At 38.9% G+C, this 11,817-nt stretch overlaps 1 pseudogene; it reads left to right on the forward strand.

Annotated features, from left to right (window-relative positions):
* The first annotated feature begins 7,121 nt into the window (after positions 1-7,121).
* On the forward strand, positions 7,122-11,561 carry LOC111614570 (annotated as a pseudogene).
* Positions 11,562-11,817: the final 256 nt, after the last annotated feature.

Below are 11,817 nucleotides of genomic sequence, written 5' to 3' on the forward strand. Positions count from 1 at the left end.
TGGCAGATTTAGGATGATGTTGTTTATGCTTAATAAGTGTTGTTCTTGTTTACCTTAGGACATGATTAAGGCTTAACACTTCCATCAACAATTGAAGTGTTAAGTAACAATGGAAGTGCTAAGTAACTATGCTGTCCCTCTCCCCCGTGGGGAGGAATTTCGAAAAATCCCTTCTTAGTGTGCGTTCTCGTGACGTACCCTAACTGTGTACTAAATTTCAACTTTCAACTCCTAACTGTTTGGGCTCTGCGCTGATTATTATTATTATCAACTCGTCTCGATTATATATATAGATTATTATTATCTAACATATTAAACAACACACAATATGGTTACAATATCAGACATGAAAAAACAATACAGTTTACACTGTCACATCTCATGTACATGGACAACATAAAACTTCATGTATCCACATAAAAACAACTTCATAAACTTCTACAAATTACATATTCATACACCAAGTTCATACAAATGGAGTTTGGTTTAGACATGCAAAACACTTCATATAGAAAAAAAAGTCCTGAAGAAAGAAGATTTTGCACTTGGAATTGAAGATGTTATTGAATCCATGGAAGAGACTGACTTATGCAAGTATTTAGGATTCCAACAGGCCAAACTAACAGAACATACACAAATAAAAGAAAAATTAATTAAAGAATATCAAAGTAGGTTAAACGCTATTCTTAGAACACAGTTAAAGCAATAAACACATATGGCTTCCCAGTACTCGCCTATTTTTTCGAGTTATACATTGGACTTACGCAGATCTTGAGCAACTCCAAAGGTAAACAAGAACAACACTTATTAAGCATAAACAACATCATCCTAAATCTGCCACAGAAATATTAACTCTTCCCACGTAAAGATAAAAAACCATAAAAATATCTATCAATAAATATGAAATGCCAGATTATATAATTTTTCTTATAGAATTTATATTTAAAAATAATTATTTTAAAATTAATACAGATTTTTTTCGCCAAAAAATAGAATATCAATGGGATCAGTGGTTGGACTTAAATTAGCGGAGATTTGTATGAAATCAATTGATGATAATATATCACAAGTTCCAGGTATAGAATTTTATGCTCGTTATGTGAACGACATATTAATTATTTTTGATTCCTGTATAGTAACACCTCATTAAATTGAAGATTATGCAAATAATTTAAAACCTAATATAAAGTTTACTAGTGAATTAGAACAGAATCAGGAAATAAACTATTTGGATGTGACTATTAAACGTGAGAAAACGCCACTGGTGTTTCGTAAGTATGAAAAATTATGTAATACAGAAAAAACAATTAGTTATAGATCTTATTGCCCTATAGAGACTAAGAGAAATGTTTTTACTATAAAATTGAGGAAAATACTAAACAGAACATCACTTAAGGAAGATATAAATAAAGAAATTAAACAATTATTTAGAAAATATTTATTGAATGACTATCCAAAGAGTAAAATTTGTAAGTGGTATACTTCTTTTATAAATTACAGATATAATGTAAAAAATTGTATAAATAATAATACGTTAAAATGCCTTATATACATAATCTTTATGAACGATATAAACCCATATTTTAAAAGTTTTCTATGTGTGTAGGGGCCAAGCAGGAAAACAAAATGTCGAATATTATTAATATTATAAATATTAAAGGTCAAAATATAGTAAGAAATCAACTTGACGTCGCAGAAGTGGTTTACAAAGTATCATGTGATTGTTTGCAAGCGAAATCATATGTTGGAGAAACGGGACGGAGGCTCGAGACGCGCCTAAAAGAACACGAGGCAGCAATTCGTCTAAAACAGCGGTCGCCAATCTTTTTTAACCGTCGACCCCCAACCACTTTCCAAAACCTCACATTGACCCCCCACCGTAAAGTTTTATTACAAGTGTAAGTGTATAAGCAAAAAAAAAAAAAAAAAGGTTGTAACCCATTGCCGCATCGACCCCCCCGAATGATGTTGCATCGACCCCTGAGGGTCGATATAGACCACTTTGGCGACCCCTGGTCTAAATACACAAGAGTCACCTTGGTATCAACATTGTATCAATTATAATTGTAAAATTAATTGAAATTCTGTAAAAATATTATATAAAATAGAAGAGTAGTAGAACACTTTTGTATTGTTGAACATGTAAATTTGTTAAATCAGAATGTCGGTCTTAGCGTTGATGCATGCTGGGAAAAATTTATTGGTATAAAAAGTAACAAGTTGCTTGTTGTTAGGTAATCCACTGATGAGGCTGTAACGGCAAAATGCATTTGGAAAGTTTTTTGGAAAAAATTTTGAAAATAATAAGAGATAACGTTGGCTGAAGTAAAGTAGCTTTGTTAATTATTTGTCTGCTGATATAAATCACTCGAAATCGGATTAAGAAAGAGTTTTATTTTACTCGTTTATTTTATCTAATGTGAGATCCGAATAGCCCCTGGGTCTAAATAACAATTTAAATCAAAAATTTAAAATAATAATGAAAAATATTCTTTCATTTTGGTGGGAAAATAACATCTTTCCAGCGTGGGAAGGCGGATGAAAAAGCCATTTCCTTCCACGGAAGCAGAAACATTATCTGTTTTTCCCTTATCTGTTAATAATCTCGCCACGATGGGAAATATCTACCCCTTATTTATTCCCCTTCCCATCCGTTCACGTGGAAGAAACCTAGTATGATGATTGGTCGTAAATAAGGAGAAAAAGGCGAAGTTTAGCCGAATGCAAGGAGTTCGTCAACAGATCCCAGAGTATTCAGACGAAGTCCATACAAGCTCCTAAAGGCCAACGCCCTATGCTAGGGGTTGGCAGTTTGTCAAGTGAGAAGAGCCAAATTGTCATGAAAACAGGATAACAAAAGTACCAGAGAGCCGCATATTAATTTAAATGTGCGAAATACGACATACGACAGGGGTGCCTCTAGTGGACGTTTTTGGCATAACGTTACACGGATGGACGGACACGCGTTCAATGTGTTATATATATAGATATGCTTCAAATGCTACCACTCTTATGCGACACATTGATCAACGCGAGTGTGGTCATGTGCGGACGGCGTACGACTCTATCTCATAAACTCTTAAGTTATAAGGCTGCGGTGAATTGAGGTGAGGTGAAATTGGAATTTATGTCTGAAGAGCCGCAAACATCTACGCAAAGAGCCGCATGCGACTCGCGAGCTGCTAATTCCAACCCCTGCCCTATGCTATAAGCACTTATAGATACAAAGGCTTACTTCATAGACATAAATATTCTCAAAGTCCGAGAAATTTAGAAGGAAAGTAAAGGCGTCAAATACAGAAGAAGATAAGGTCAACGAACAAGTTGTATGTTTATCTTTGAACTGTGAGCTCTCTCTCTCTCTCGACCTTGTATAAGTTAAGAGAATCCATCTCTCTCGATGCGTATAGTATTAGTCGAATTCATTATCCCTCATTCATTTGTAATTCCATTTGTGTATAGTTTTACTTATATATATGTGTTTATTAAATTTCTTTTATCATCATTTAATATAATGTCTCGTCGATCTCTGAATCAGACCCCTCACGCGTGTTAATCCGCGTATCCAAATTCGATTAACTGGTGTCTAGGAATCCTGACTTGGATAAAGACTTCGCCGTCTAGATCCTATCCAATATTTAACAGCCCTCCTATAAAAAGGTTTAAAGATCGGATCTCACGATTCGAAACTTTAGAGAACTATTCACACGGAATAGGCCGAGTAAGTGGCACCCTTTAGCAGGTACTCCGGGCTATCTCACACTAAGGATAATACTTTTATTTTTAGAAATTATATTTTTTATTAATAAAAAATTACGAAAAATAATTATAAAATTAAAAAAAATTTATTTAAAAAAATAATAAAAAGAAAAACCGATAAATCCAAATAATAACATTCCGATAATGATTGAATTTAACAATATCAAATTTTGAAAATCTCTTTGTTCAGTATAAAAAATATAATAATTATATATGTTTTCTGGATAAATTATAGGAGTTAATATCTGCAAAAAAAATTAAAAACAGTATTTAATAAAATTTTAAATATATTCCTATTTTAAAAAGATTACAAACATTAGTTTTGTTAAATTTACGCACTTGATTATTGCTTGTGTTAATATTTTGTTGATTATTTCTTGTGTTAATATTGTGATTTTGTTTGAAACACCGTTTTGTGATAATATGTCGATCGAAGTCTGATTTGAATCGAAAAGTTTTGCCACATTTCATACATATATATTTTTCCTGTTTTTAAAAATAAGTTAAAAAATAATTTAGTAACTTAAAAATTTTCTATAGAATCATAAATTTCTGTGATACGTTAAAATCTTATGGTAAAATGTATAATATGTACTGATTATAGTAACCTAATTACTATAATTCTGACCCGACATTAAAATTGAAAATTTCTTCAACTTTTAATAAAACACTTTGTCAAGTTACAAATGAATTTAACATAAAAAATATAGATTTTACTTACCATGATGAATTTTGAAATGTAAATTAAAATTTTTAATAATAATAATTTGAAAACAATGTTAAAAGGAATAGTGTTATGCTTTTATTGTTACTTAAAATTATCAGAGAATGTGAAAATGGTTTATCACAATGGCAATTAGTGGCAAAGTTTAAGTGTGGGAAAACGGAATTTATTTTACCGTAGACCTACAGTATTTTTCTTAGGGGTATAAAATATTGTACACGATACAATTAATCGGCTGATCTCATCGTTTGATAAAATTTATTTTATTTATTATTTTTTTAAGCCTATATACAGTACATGTGCCATAGTTTCTGTACCAATCTACCTTATTTCCATGTATTTTTTGAAAAATAATATCCAAGTATTTTTCGCACGCAAAATATTTTAAAAACAATAAACGCATTAATGCAAAAATCAGTTTTACAGGTAACCTTCCTTTCTTGATTCCGCGATTGTCGTTGGACAATCGCAGAATGTAATGAAATCGTATTATGAGAAAAAATAATATATCATTTGTAGCGCTACGCGACTATGTATTGTTATTATATGTATGTATATATATTTTTGTCAGGTTCCTTTGTGTTTTGTATCGGGTTTTTGTCATTTATGCGATGTCACGTGTGTGTGTGTGTTATCATGTCACCGCTTGGGTAGAGCTTTCCGATATGTAGCGCTACGCGACTATGGGTTGTTATTATGTGTATAAATATATTTTTTTTTGTCGGGTTCCTTTTGTTTTGTATCGGGTTTTTGCCATTTATGCGATGTCACGTGTATGTGTGTATTATGATGTCACTGCATGGGAGGAGCTTTCCGATTGGTCCAAGGTGGGACACGTGGTAAAGCGGACTTCCGGAGAGCGGAAGATATAAAACGTGTGAACTCCCGTTACGAGATAGTCTGGGCCGTGTTCAGTAACGCAGAACACTTAAGTTAGAATTCTGAGTGGCTTAATGGGCGGAGCTAAGAATACATAAAAGAAGCTAGTGGTGGGAAGAGTCAAGCAGTAGTTAGAAACGAGTTCAACATTGCAGCATAACTAGACTTAGCAAGAATTCTGCGTTACTGAACACGGCCCTAGTCTCTGTACCCGTTGAGGAGAGTGGTCGTTATACTGGTAAAAATAAACGTTTTCTTTGTTTTCGTGCACGTGTTGGTCATTTGCTGTGTCCTTTGTATATATATATATAGTTTTATTGCCCCGTGGATTCCTATCTACGGCATACTCTACATTGGCGTCCACGACAGGATTTTTGTGATTGAGTGTTTGTTGTAAAAGGACCGGCCAACCGTGCATTCTTTTGTTGGAAAGTTTCGATAAAACTATGGATGAACAGATTATTAGTGGATCTTCAGGGACAGGAGCAGGAGAATTTAGCAATGTGCCCATTGTAACGGGATTTATGGGGATGATCCCATGTTTTTCGAATCTGCCCAGAGACACTTTAGATGTGAGTCAATTTTTTGAAATTGTCGAGGACACAGCGTAATTGGCAAGTTGGGACGAGAAAGTGAAGGTCAACGTAGTTCGTGCTCGCCCAAAAGGAGAGCCTTTGTCTGTGTTTAGCCGGATGCACACATGCGGCGCGGCAAGGAAAAGCGGCAGAATGACGTCACTTTTTCTCGCCGCAGAAGTCGATTTTGTGCCGCTTTTCTCGTGCCACAAAAGTTGGTTGAATTCTATCTTTTGCGGCAACCGCCGCCAAGACACGTTTCTATCAGCCAATAACAGTTTGTCTCGTAGTCACGTGAGAAAATACAATCAAGTGGTGTTTTAATGGCGGAAAGTTCGAGGCGGTTAACCGAGATAACTAAAATCAGAATAAAGAGAAAAGGATAACAAATTTAAAGCAAATTCTACACAAATAATCATATATAATTTAATTCAAAGAACAAAACAACCGAATCTTACTCGAAATAGTATTCTTTATCGAGAGATCTTGATCCACAAATAAGTCTATTTTGTATACCAGTTCTTTTTCGATCCAAAAAAATATTACTAATTCAAATCTTCGACAAAATCTTTTAGCTAAATAAAGCGAGCCGTACAAAACAAAATTTGTAAACACGTGAATAGGGACAGTGTGTAAACACGTGGATATCGTTCGCCATCTTGAATACTGAACGCATGCGCCGAAATAGGTTGACAATTTTGAGAAATAGAAGTCACTGTCACCCCACATGGAAGTCTAAACTCCTCACGTGAGGGTGATATCTGAGATCGATCTGATGTCTGAAGATGAATCAGATTTTCAGATTGGTAGTTCAGATCAAGGTTTTACTGCTATCTGATGCGTCTATTCGACGAGATGGCAAGTTGATACCAACTAAACATCTCATTCTCACTTTTGAAAAGTCGACATTGTCATCATTTGTTACTGCAGGATATCTGCTGTCCAGTTTGTCTGTACATTCCAAATCTGCTGCCCCCTCATTGTGGGTTCCTGTCCGTGGTGAGGGGACCTCCCAGAGATGATTTAGTAATTTTTCTTTACCATCCCTGGGATCTGAACGCCCACCCATGTGTTTGCCGTGCGTGGTGTCCCATATGCCGGAAAGGGGGATCCTGGTAGTTGAGGGGCAACATAACGTCCCCAACACACTGCTTTGGCCCCTGCTTCAGATAAACGGGAGGCTCAAATCAGGCTCTGTTTGTGTCAATCGGCTGGTCGTTGAGTCATTCTCGACCTCGGCTTGGAGTCAACTGATCGATGCAGACCGGGCAGACATGTCATACAAGATGTGCTTTTCTTGACTGCATTGTCAGGGTATAGCTCCTGGGAAACCCTGGTGTGACGGTCTATGGGACTCTCCCATGTGACGGCATCCCCTTGTTGGGCCCCGTGGTGGGTGGGGTCACTATTAGCCAAATATTTTTTTCTAAATATGGATTCTCTCAAATCTAAAACATCTAGTATACCACCAAAAGATGTCAGTTCCGCAAATCTACCAGCCTACCTTATTGTTCACGCTATGGGAGAAACACCTCTGTCTAAACGTTCTCCCTTTCTAATTCAGAAACTTTTTGAATCAACTATTGGGCATGTTAAAAAAATCCAAAAATTGAGGTCTGGAGATCTACTTATAGAAACAGCCTCCCCTCAACAGTCAGGAAAACTTTTGAACATGAAGTCTCTAGGAGACATACAAGTCACTATCACGCCACACACAAGTTTGAACTCATCACGTGGTGTGGGTCATCACAAATTGATCTGATGTCTGAGGACAAATCAGATATTCAGATTGGCCTTTTAGATCAAGGAGTTACTGCTGTACGACGCATCTCCATTCGTCGAGATGGCAAGATAATTCCTACAAAACATCTAATTGTCACATTTAATAAACCAACAATACCATCTTTTCTTACCACAGGATATTTGCGCTGCTCAGTTTGCCCATATATTCCAAATTTGGTCCGTTGTTTCAAATGCAAACGATTTGGACATTCCCAAACATCCTGTCGAGGCAAAAGTTTATGTGCACAGTGTGGAGTTGAAGGTCACCAGAGTACTGAGTGTACCAGCACTGCATGCTGTGTAAACTGCAAAGATGCCCATCCTGCCTACTCCCGAAAATGCACTGCATGGCAGAAAGAGAAAGAAATTCAGCAATTGAAGATTGTCAATAACATATCTTACCCAGAGGCACGTCGCATGGTCACTTTAAGTGCACCAGTGAAACAGAAGACATTTGCTGCTGTTCTGAAATCCACAAAGACGTGTGGAGTTCAGACAGACATTTCTGTTTCATCAAATGAATCTCTGACTCGCCATGAAAAATGTCTGCTGATACCATCTACCAAAGAAAAAGAACAAAACAAGACAAAACCACTCATACCTAAAACAGGGGTAACAACTAGGAATGTGGGTTCCAAAAAAGCCAGTAAGAACCCACTTAATAAACAACAAATGAAAGCAGCCCTCTCTAAATCCAAAAAATCGGAGACTCAGTCTATGAGTGAGTTCTCTGACTTTTCCGATGAAGAGACTAATAAGGCGGTGACACCACCAACGTCACCTCCAAAAGAAAAAGCCCCTGTGAAATGAAAGAGGGATAACCTTGCTAAAAATGCTGCCTCAAACACATAATGGATTATAAAATAATCCAATGGAACTGTCGTGGTTTCTGCAACAACTTCTCTGACATTAAACACTTGACATCATCTACCTTGGATAAACGGGGGGCTCAAATCAGGCTTCGTTTGAATCAATCGGCTGGTCATTGAGTCATTCTTGACCTTGGCTTGGAGTCAACTGATCGATGCAGACCGGGCAGACACGTCAGACAAAATGTGCTTTTTTTGACTGCATTGTGAGGGTATAGCTCCTGGGAAGCCCTGGTGTGACGGTCTATGAAAGTACTTCATGTGACGGCATCCCCTTGTTGGGCCCCATGGTGGGTGGGGTCACTAGGAGCTGAACTTTTTTGAACAATATGGATTCTAAAAATCTAAAACTCCAACATAGTACAGAACAACAAATATCAAATGGCGGAAAACTTTCCAACGAGCCTGCATACTTGATAATACACGTTACAGGAGATAAACCATTGTCCAAATGCTCTCCTTTTTTTGATTCAAAAGTTATTTGAATCCACCATTGGGCATCTGAAAAAAATACAAAAGTTGAGGTCTGGGGATTTACTTATAGAGACAGTGTCACCTCAGCAATCAGCAAGGCTTTTGGCAACAAAAAGTCTCGGAGAAATGGGAGTACTGGTCACACCACACGGAAGTCTAAACTCATCACGTGGTGTGATATTTGAGGTAGACTTGATGTCAGAAGACGAATCAGATATACTGTCGGGCCTTTTGGATCAAGGTGTCACTAATGTCCGACGCATCTCTATTCGTCGAGACGGAAGGGTGATACCTACTAAACACCTAATTCTGACATTTAACAAGCCGACATTGCCATCTGTTATTACAGCAGGATATCTGCGTTGTCCGGTTCGACCATACATTCCAAACTCACTGCGCTGCTTTAAATGCCAGCGGTTTGGACATTCACAGGCATCCTGCCGTGGCAAGAATGTATGTGCACAGTGTGGGGATGAAGGTCACGAGAGTACCGAGTGTACCTGTACCTCATGCTGTGTAAACTGCAAAGATTCACATCCTTCCTACTCCTGAAAATGCCCTGCATGGCAGAGAGAGAAAGAGATTCAGCACGTGAAAACAGTTACCATGCGTCGTGCCTCTGGGTAAGGTAGATTGTTAACTTTAAATGCACCAGTGAAACAGAAGACATTTGCTGCTGTTCTGAAATACGCAAAGACATGTGGAGTTCAGACAGACATTTCTGTTTCACCAAATGAATCTCTAACTTGCCATGAAAAATGTTTACTTATACCATCTACCCAAACAGCAGGAAAGGAGAGCAAGAAGACCAAAACACCCCTACCTAAAACAGGGGTCATAACAAGAAACGTGAGTTCTAAGAAGGCTGCTAATGTGGGGATTGTGTGTGGTGGTGTGTTGTGTTGCACCACTGTAGTGATGGGAGCCCTTAAGGGGGTGAAAGGTTACGTTACGTCCCTCGCTTTACCCGTGATCTGTCAGGATGACACAAGAAAGCCTTTTTTGTATGGGGGTCACAGTTTGCTGGACGCAAAGACTCACACAGAGACCGTATTTACCAAATCAACGCGTTTATTGTACTCAAAACAAAACATGCTTACAGTTGCGTGAGCTACACAGACAGTCCCTCGTACCGTGTCGAATCGAACGTTGGAGAGTCCCTTTCTTGTCGTAGGAGACGGTGGTTTAGCCGGTCCACACAGCACAATTTCTCGGGTTCCCGCAGTGGAAGGTGGATCCTCGGGTTAATCTTCGGTGAATTACGTTCCCGGGATGACAGGGAAGGTTGATCCTCGGGTTGATCTACTGTGAACGCACTGGGACGTAAAGTTCAGTCCCTATATCGATCACTCGTCTCGGTGCTTAGTCCGATAGTTCCTCTACCCGCGCTGAGCTGACCTGACTGTTACCTTCGACCTCCCCGTGTCCTTGGGACCTCGGGCTTTTATATTCTTTTCCCTCCCAAAATCCCGAAGTTTTGGTTGGTCCGAATGTTTGTCCCTCTGCGCTTCTATTGGTCCCGGGTCTGTTGCCAGGGACGCGATTCGGGCCGAGGGGTCGCCAAGATGACCCCCGTCCGGGCCGTTCTCCTCCGGAGTCGGGTCAAGCCCTCTCCCAGATGACGGTCTCGTAAATTGTCACCTAATGTCTATTTTTCGGTCCCGGAGAGGAGGAAGCTGTCCCAGCCGCCGCCCCCTCCACAGGAGTGTCAGCAGGACCTGCTTTGAACTCAATGTAAGGTGACCGTCCAAAGTTTCCCCAACGGTCGATCCCTCGATTGTTCTCACGATTGACGACCGTGAATCTGTCAATTAGGGCTGGAATGTGACAATTAAATCGTCTCGCACCCCGTTCCTTGGTCACACCGGTCCTATTTACGTAATAAGTCACCGATATATTGACTTTAGCTCGACAGCCGGTTTCCGTCCGAGGGGGAGTATGTGGTCCTGGCCTCACACTAAGAACCCACTCAACAAACAAAAATTAAAAGCAGCCATCTCCAAATCTAAGAGATCAGAGGCTCAGTCTATGAGTGAGTTCTCTGACTTCTCTGACGAGGAGACTAATAAGGAGGTAACACCACCAACTTCTCCTCCAAAAGGCAAATCAGCCGTAAAACTAAAGAGGGATACCTATACCTTCGACACAAAGAATGCTACTTCAAACACATAATGGATTACAAAATAATCCAATGGAACTGTCGTGGTTTCCGCAACAACTTCTCTGACATTAAACACTTGACATCCTCTACTTCATCTCTCTGTGTGGCACTCCAGGAAACCCACCTGAAACCTGGAGAAAGAATTACTTTCAAAGGATTCAATCTCTACCGCAAGGATGATGATAGCCACAACCGTGCCAGTGGAGGTGTGGCTATTGTAGTTTGAAATCACATCCCATCCTTGCCGGTACAAATAACAACTGATTTGCAAGCTGTGGCAGTCAGGATTTCAATTGAAGTGTACACAATTTCAATTTCACAGTTTGTTCTATATACTTGCCACCAGATGTCAGAGNCGACAATTAAATCGTCTCGCACCCCGTTCCTTGGTCACACCGGTCCTATTTACGTAATAAGTCACCGATATATTGACTTTAGCTCGACAGCCGGTTTCCGTCCGAGGGGGAGTATGTGGTCCTGGCCTCACACTAAGAACCCACTCAACAAACAAAAATTAAAAGCAGCCATCTCCAAATCTAAGAGATCAGAGGCTCAGTCTATGAGTGAGTTCTCTGACTTCTCTGACGAGGAGAC

Source organism: Centruroides sculpturatus, unplaced genomic scaffold, assembly GCF_000671375.1.
Source record: "Centruroides sculpturatus isolate CEXI.00-Female unplaced genomic scaffold, Cexi_2.0 scaffold2178, whole genome shotgun sequence".
NCBI classification, from domain to species: domain Eukaryota; kingdom Metazoa; phylum Arthropoda; class Arachnida; order Scorpiones; family Buthidae; genus Centruroides; species Centruroides sculpturatus.